Below are 6,327 nucleotides of genomic sequence, written 5' to 3'. Positions count from 1 at the left end.
ATGGTTGTGAGCCACCATGTGGTTGCTGGGATTTGAACTCTGGACCTTCGGAAGAGCAGTCGGGTGCTCTTACCCACTGAGCCATCTCACCAGCCCTCTGACTCTGTTTTTACAACCGTAGAGTGGAAAGAATATGCTAAGGAACCTGTGCTACAGAATCAAATTGCCTAAATTGGACTCCTCAGTTTATCTTCTTGGCGATCCAAAGCCACTAATTACTCCTCTGAAAATAGATTAATGAAAAGATGCACTTCTTGGGTGGTGGTGGCAGGGGTTGGGTAAAGGCATATGGACAGGACATGGCGCCGAATCCGTGGCAGCCATTGATCGGGATCGCAACAGACATGGTTGACAGCATCCTTGCTGCCTAAAGGGCATATGACCTAATGAAATTCAGATGTGTCCATCAGTCCTCTGCTCCAGCTCAGTGCCCTACCATTGTGTTTTTGGCGTAGAGTGCTCTGCACCCGGCTCACACAGGACGTGCAGGAATAGAAGCTGGCACTGGGGGGCAGCCCATCAGAGCCACACAGATTCCTCACTGGGTCTATGCCAGTGAAAAGTTCTTTCTTGCTGTCGCTGCAGAGATCTGGATGGGTCCCAGTGGCCAGGGTTAAAGCTGGCCTGTCTCCTGGCGCCAGTGGGCCAGCAGAGCTGGGTGGAGTATAAGATGCTGGCCAGCTTGTACCAGGAAGCTGAGGACAGGCAAAGGGCAGAATGGACTGGGGTTTCATGCTGAGCCACAGATGCAGGATTGCCTGGAGCCTTGAGGACCTCTAAAGGCAGGCTACGGGCGAGACCTCTGCCCTCTCAAGGTTTGGGTGGCCTCACTGAGCACTAACTTACACTTGAACTTGAGCACTGCACAACATCACTCACTCCAAGCCTCATAACACTTGCAAGGTTTAACTCAGCAGTTACAAAGCTCTATCCAATCACAGCAGGAGCCAGTCACTGTCCGTGGTGCTGAAACAGTCCCGGGGCTGGCCTCTGTCTATGGATTCCTCAATAGCCTCTCTCAGGATTTCTAGACCAGGAGATAATTTTTATTCCCTATCTTGATAAAGAGGCGTGTGGTTTCTTTTGCTCTTGTATAAACACGGGTGTGTGCATTTGCTGGGAGAGTTGTGTGCTTAATTTCATGTTCTCTGGGCCGTTGCGCTGCATTTAGCTACCCCTGCCATTTGCCCTTTTGGAAATCAGAGCTTCCCTATTCCTCTGATGCTGTTGAGCCCATTGCACATCCGTCCTTCCTTCCTCCCACGCTTTCCTGGGAGATTTCATCAGGGCACCTCTGAGTGCATCTATTTTGGTGTTCTCACTTGGCAAGCAGGAACAAGAGGCCAGATACAAAAGGACACTAAATCCAAGAAGTGGGTTCTAGTAAACCTGGGGCCAGCACCTAACACTTCTAACTGCCTGTCTGTCTCATCCCCATCACCCCATTCTTCTCTGGGGGTCATGGCCTCTCCTTTCAGATCTCTTTTTCTATACAGAACAGAAGCACTGTCTTTATTTCCGGCTCATTGTGTACCACTTACCGGATGTATGTTTTGCTTAGCCTCTTCTGGGATCACCCCCCTCATAGCGGCGCAGATAAGAATGGAAGCCCCGAGATGGGAAATGGCTTTTACCAGACCACAAAACAGGCATGCGACTAAACTGGAATTAAAATGAATTAGAACTTGGTCTGGGGGCAGTGGCTCAGTTATCAAAGTGCTTTCTGTGTGAGCCCGAGGACCTGAGTTTAGATACCAATAGACTGAACTGGAAGTGACGTTGTATGCTTGTAATCCCAGCACTGGAGAGAGACAGGAGGATCCCAGGAGCTTGCTGGACAGACAGTGGGAGACTATGTCTCGTAAAATAAGACAAAGGGCTATAGGGGAAGACCCCTGATGTGGATGTATGGCCTGCACATGCACCCCAACCCAGGCACAGAAATGTACATGATAAGAGCCCTAGAACTTCTGGGGATGTCTCTTCCCTTCCCTTCCCAATCCATCATAGCAACAAGAGCACCAAGGGATCTACTTGCAGCCACAACCTGGAGACTCTAATGATCCTCCCACAATGTAACTGTTCCAGCTGAAGCCACTCATTTAGGTCTTTGGCACAGTCCTTGTCTTTTCTCTCAGTGCTTTGACTCTGCTACACGAATGTCCCTCTGGGTCTGGTCCTAAGTGACATTCATTCTCAAAAGCATCAGCATGACTGGGTCTTCTGAAGGTGTTGGGAATCAGAGCGAAGACCCCCAGAAACACGGGTGGGGGCTGTGGGGCATCTTGTCAGGAGATGATTATGCGGCAGCGTGAATATTGATAGAGCTGTAATTGGCTCCCTCTTTCAGAGACTGAGCGTCTGCAGGCCCAGTGCTGAGGCTAATTGTTGCAGGCAATTAATAACTTGGATTGTATTCACTCTGGCGCAGGCTGCCTGCTTCCTTGGAGAAGGCAAGTGAGGCTGGGAAAGGAATGCGAGGCCCGGCTGCTTGCAGAACACTGGGGAAGAAAGGCAGTGCTGCCCATGTGCCATGCCCCATCCCCAGCCCTGTACAGAGCAACCCAGACTGAAGCTGGCTTTGTCGTCTCCCCCCAGACTTCTTTCTTCTCCTAAATGAAGTTCAGCCACTCTTTCCTTCGGGAGTTCTGTAAGCTCAGACTCCCAACTGGAGCTTTAGGGAAGAGCAGGCCAGGCAGAAGAAAGATCAGATTTCAGGGCAAGTGCAAACCTGGACCCCAGAAGGCCTGGAATTCAACCCAAGTTCCCCCACTAACTTGTTGTGTGACCTCAAGAGGACAATTTAAGCAAACTCAGGTTAGTTTACCAAGCTCTTTCCTAACTAATTTCACAACTGCTAAAACACAACCAATCATTCTATTATTTATCTTTCTGACTGCATCAAATTAAACTCTGCACAAGAGACTATCGAACAGTTGCCTAGAAACACGTCCTAGTCTGTCATAAAACTTGCTGCAAGTGTAGAGAAGGCAGAGCTCCTCATTAATCCCATCCTGCAGATGGGTAAACTGAGTGCCAGGTGAAGCAAGCTAACGAGCCCAAGTTCACACAGTTAATGCAACACACATGCACACAAACCAACCCCAGATTGCCCCAAAGTCACAGTGTTTGCAGATTAAAAAAAAAAAAAAAAAAACTACTTCCAAAGGTATTTATTCCCTTCCACCATGCTGGGACAACATGTTAATGTCCCATATTTTTAAAGATAAACACTCCCAACCCTCCCCATATGCTTAACCCTCAGCTGCTCAGCCATCTGGTGAAGTAACCTGATTTGTGCACAATCTTTCTCGCTGATGGAGCAAAGAAACAGGAGAAACTGGTATCCTGGCTCTGTTTTTAGTAGGAGTTTGAAGAAGACCCTGATGTTTACCGAAATCCACAGCTATGCAATGTGCTAAATGCTGCTTTCTCATAGAGATGTTCTTATCTGGTAAACCTTGATGGCTACTGCTGGCAGGCAGGTACTTTCACAGGCTCCATTTTATAAATAAGAGGGGAGGGAAGGCCTCAGCAAGGGGAAGTGACTTCCTTCCCCAAGGGCACACCGCAGCTTGTAAGGAGTGGACTGGGAGGCTTAGCTCTGAGGTCCTGCTTGTGCATAGCTGCCGATCAGACAGAGGAGCATTAAAGGAAGAGAGCCGGGGACAAAGTGGCCCTTTATGGCTCCCATCCCTTTCAAAAGAAGACTTTTCATTTAGTCAGGAAGACAGAGTATTCAAGAAATAGCCCCTGGGCACCAAGAGGCATTTAAATCAGACCCAGGAAATACTTCTGGCAGAGGGAACTGCAGAGCCAGAGAGGACAATGGGGAACTACATTCTCTGCCACCTCATAGCTGGGCCCATCACAGGGCCACTGGAGTCACCTCTGGGGAGCTTCTGGAGGTGAGGGGTTTAGGGGAGTGTTCAGGGAAGTGCCTGAGATGGAACAATGATTTCATATAAGGGGATTAGACAAAGAGAGAAAGAGCTGAGATCAGCCCTAGAGAAGGATTCTCACCGCTTTCCACACTTTGACCTGTTCCACTGCCACGACAGGCTCTCCTTTACAGCAGACATATTTCAAAGGCCTGGTTGGTTCTATTTGCATTTTTAAACCCTGCTGATGGCCTGGGAAAATCAGATCCTTTCAGAATTTCTGAACATCACTCTGCAACACACACACACACACACACACACACACACATACATTCCATGGTCAGGTCCCCTGCTTCTGTACATTCCCTTTGAAGAAGGTCCCTTACCAAAGGCAAAACTAGAAGTGGCCCTCTGGAGATTACCTGGAGGTCTAGAGAGGGGAGAAAGGACTCTAATGAAAGCAGAGAGAGTGTAATCAGGACCCATATCAAATCTACTAAATATAGTTCCCGGGAGAATGGAGGTCATATCCACAAGCAAGGGTTGGTGGGAGGCACAGAACCCTGGGAACACAAATGGGGTGTTCTGTGATTCTGTCAAACTGCAGGGAACAGCACAGGGACTTTGGGGGGGGCATCTTTAAGGAGGCTCCTTGAAACAAACTGAAAAGAACTGAGCCATTCACCAAGAAAAGCAGCCTCTGCTCTCGGCTGGGCTTGGGAACACTTTGTGTCTCCCACTGCTCCCTTAGAAACAAACATTACCCTGGATCTCCTTCCTCCCTCCCTCCCTCTTTCTCTGCCTTCCCCTGGGATATGTTAGGTGGAGCTGGACATTTGCAAGGCACTGCGGGGCTGTTCTATTTAGAGTACCACTTTGGGCTTCTGCTCCTGTGGCAGTAATATACACACCCGCCATTCTAGGTCTTAGTATCTATCTATCTATCTATCTATCTATCTATCTATCTATCTATCTATCTTCTCTCTCTCTCCCTTTCTTGGATCCTTCCTGCCAGGAGCATTTCATAACCCTAATGTCTTCAGGGCGGCATGAATTCACTGCAGATCTTCTGACAGACTTGATGGCTGGCCAGTGGGTCCCCTGAAAACCATTTCTGAGTATGTGGTGCAGGGACGAGAACACCTGGGTAGAAACATTGGCTCTGGTCATTTGCATCTGCACAGATGAGTTCCGGGGCATCCAGGGTCATAAGTAGCTAGATGTCCACCTGACCGCCAGCCAGTGAATGCAGTTCCCAGGGACTGTGTCTGAGAAAGCTGGACAGGTGCTACAGAATCTTTCTATAGAACCCCAAAGTGAGAGGGGTTCAGAGAACTCCCAAGCTGCCTTCTTAATTAAAACTATGTATGTATGTATGTATGTATGTATGTATGTATGTATGTATCGTATGTGTGTTTGGAGGGGATGTTCATGTGTACCACAGTGCACGAGTGGAAGTCAGAAGACAGCTCGCAGAAGTGAGTTTGCCCTGGAGATTGAACTCAGGTTGTCGGGCTTGGCAGCAAACACCTGCTAAGCCATTTCCCAGGCCCCTAGGTTTCCTCTTTCAAAAATATAGATGGGGGCATGGGCTACACAGCAAAGAGCTAGGGGCTTTCGATATTTTTATTTTATAATGATCCTGCATTCTCTTGTATAGAGTGGGGACTTCTTGAAGGCCAAGATTGTGGCTTACATGCTTATCTTCCTGGTTCGTGTCATAATCATCTGGGTGGCCTCTCAGCCGGCAGTGATGTCCCTCCTGCAGCGGGAGGCTGGCGCCAGGTCCTTTTAAGGGTTCCCTTAGCTCTCCTTGGGTGACAACAAGGCCAATGTCTTTGGAGCACTGAAAGAGAAATGAAACCAGGGATAGCCTTGGTTTCTAGGCTCTTTCTTCTTTGGGTATCTTTTCAGCAGGGGGTGTCAGGCGAGCCTTCTGCTGTTACTGGACGAGTGCCTGGTCCCAGGGGCTGGCAGAGCTCTGGGCTCTGCTGCCAGAGAGGTGAATAGAGGAGGGAGGAAGAGATGGTGCCAGGCGCCTGGGCTTGGCAACCACCTCCGGAGGGCACCCGGGGATGCCCTCGAGTGTCCAGTAGGCTGGTGAGGCGCCAAGGCTGGGCAGATGGGACTGAGAACAGCCAGCAGGAGCGCACGCCTGGGAAAGGCCTGGGTGCCCAGAAACCTCGGGGGCCAGTAGGGGACATGGCCAGGTCCGTTTGCAGAGACTAAGACTGACCCCCAGGGGTCGCTGCGCTGTGCTCAGTCCCTGCTCGCCAACACGGGAAGCTGGCTGTACCACCACGCGGCTCCCGCAGGGGGAGCGGCAGCCAGGGCGGCGCCTGGCGGCGGAATCGGGAGACAGCAGCGCGCGGCGGAGAGCAAGCCTAAACCGGACGGTGACGCAGAGCCCGCAGGCGCTGATGCTGGAGGCGCCAGTGGCCGGGGG

The sequence above is a fragment of the Mus caroli genome, chromosome 4, assembly GCF_900094665.2.
Source record: "Mus caroli chromosome 4, CAROLI_EIJ_v1.1, whole genome shotgun sequence".
Taxonomy (NCBI): domain Eukaryota; kingdom Metazoa; phylum Chordata; class Mammalia; order Rodentia; family Muridae; genus Mus; species Mus caroli.
This window is presented reverse-complemented; position numbering follows the sequence as displayed.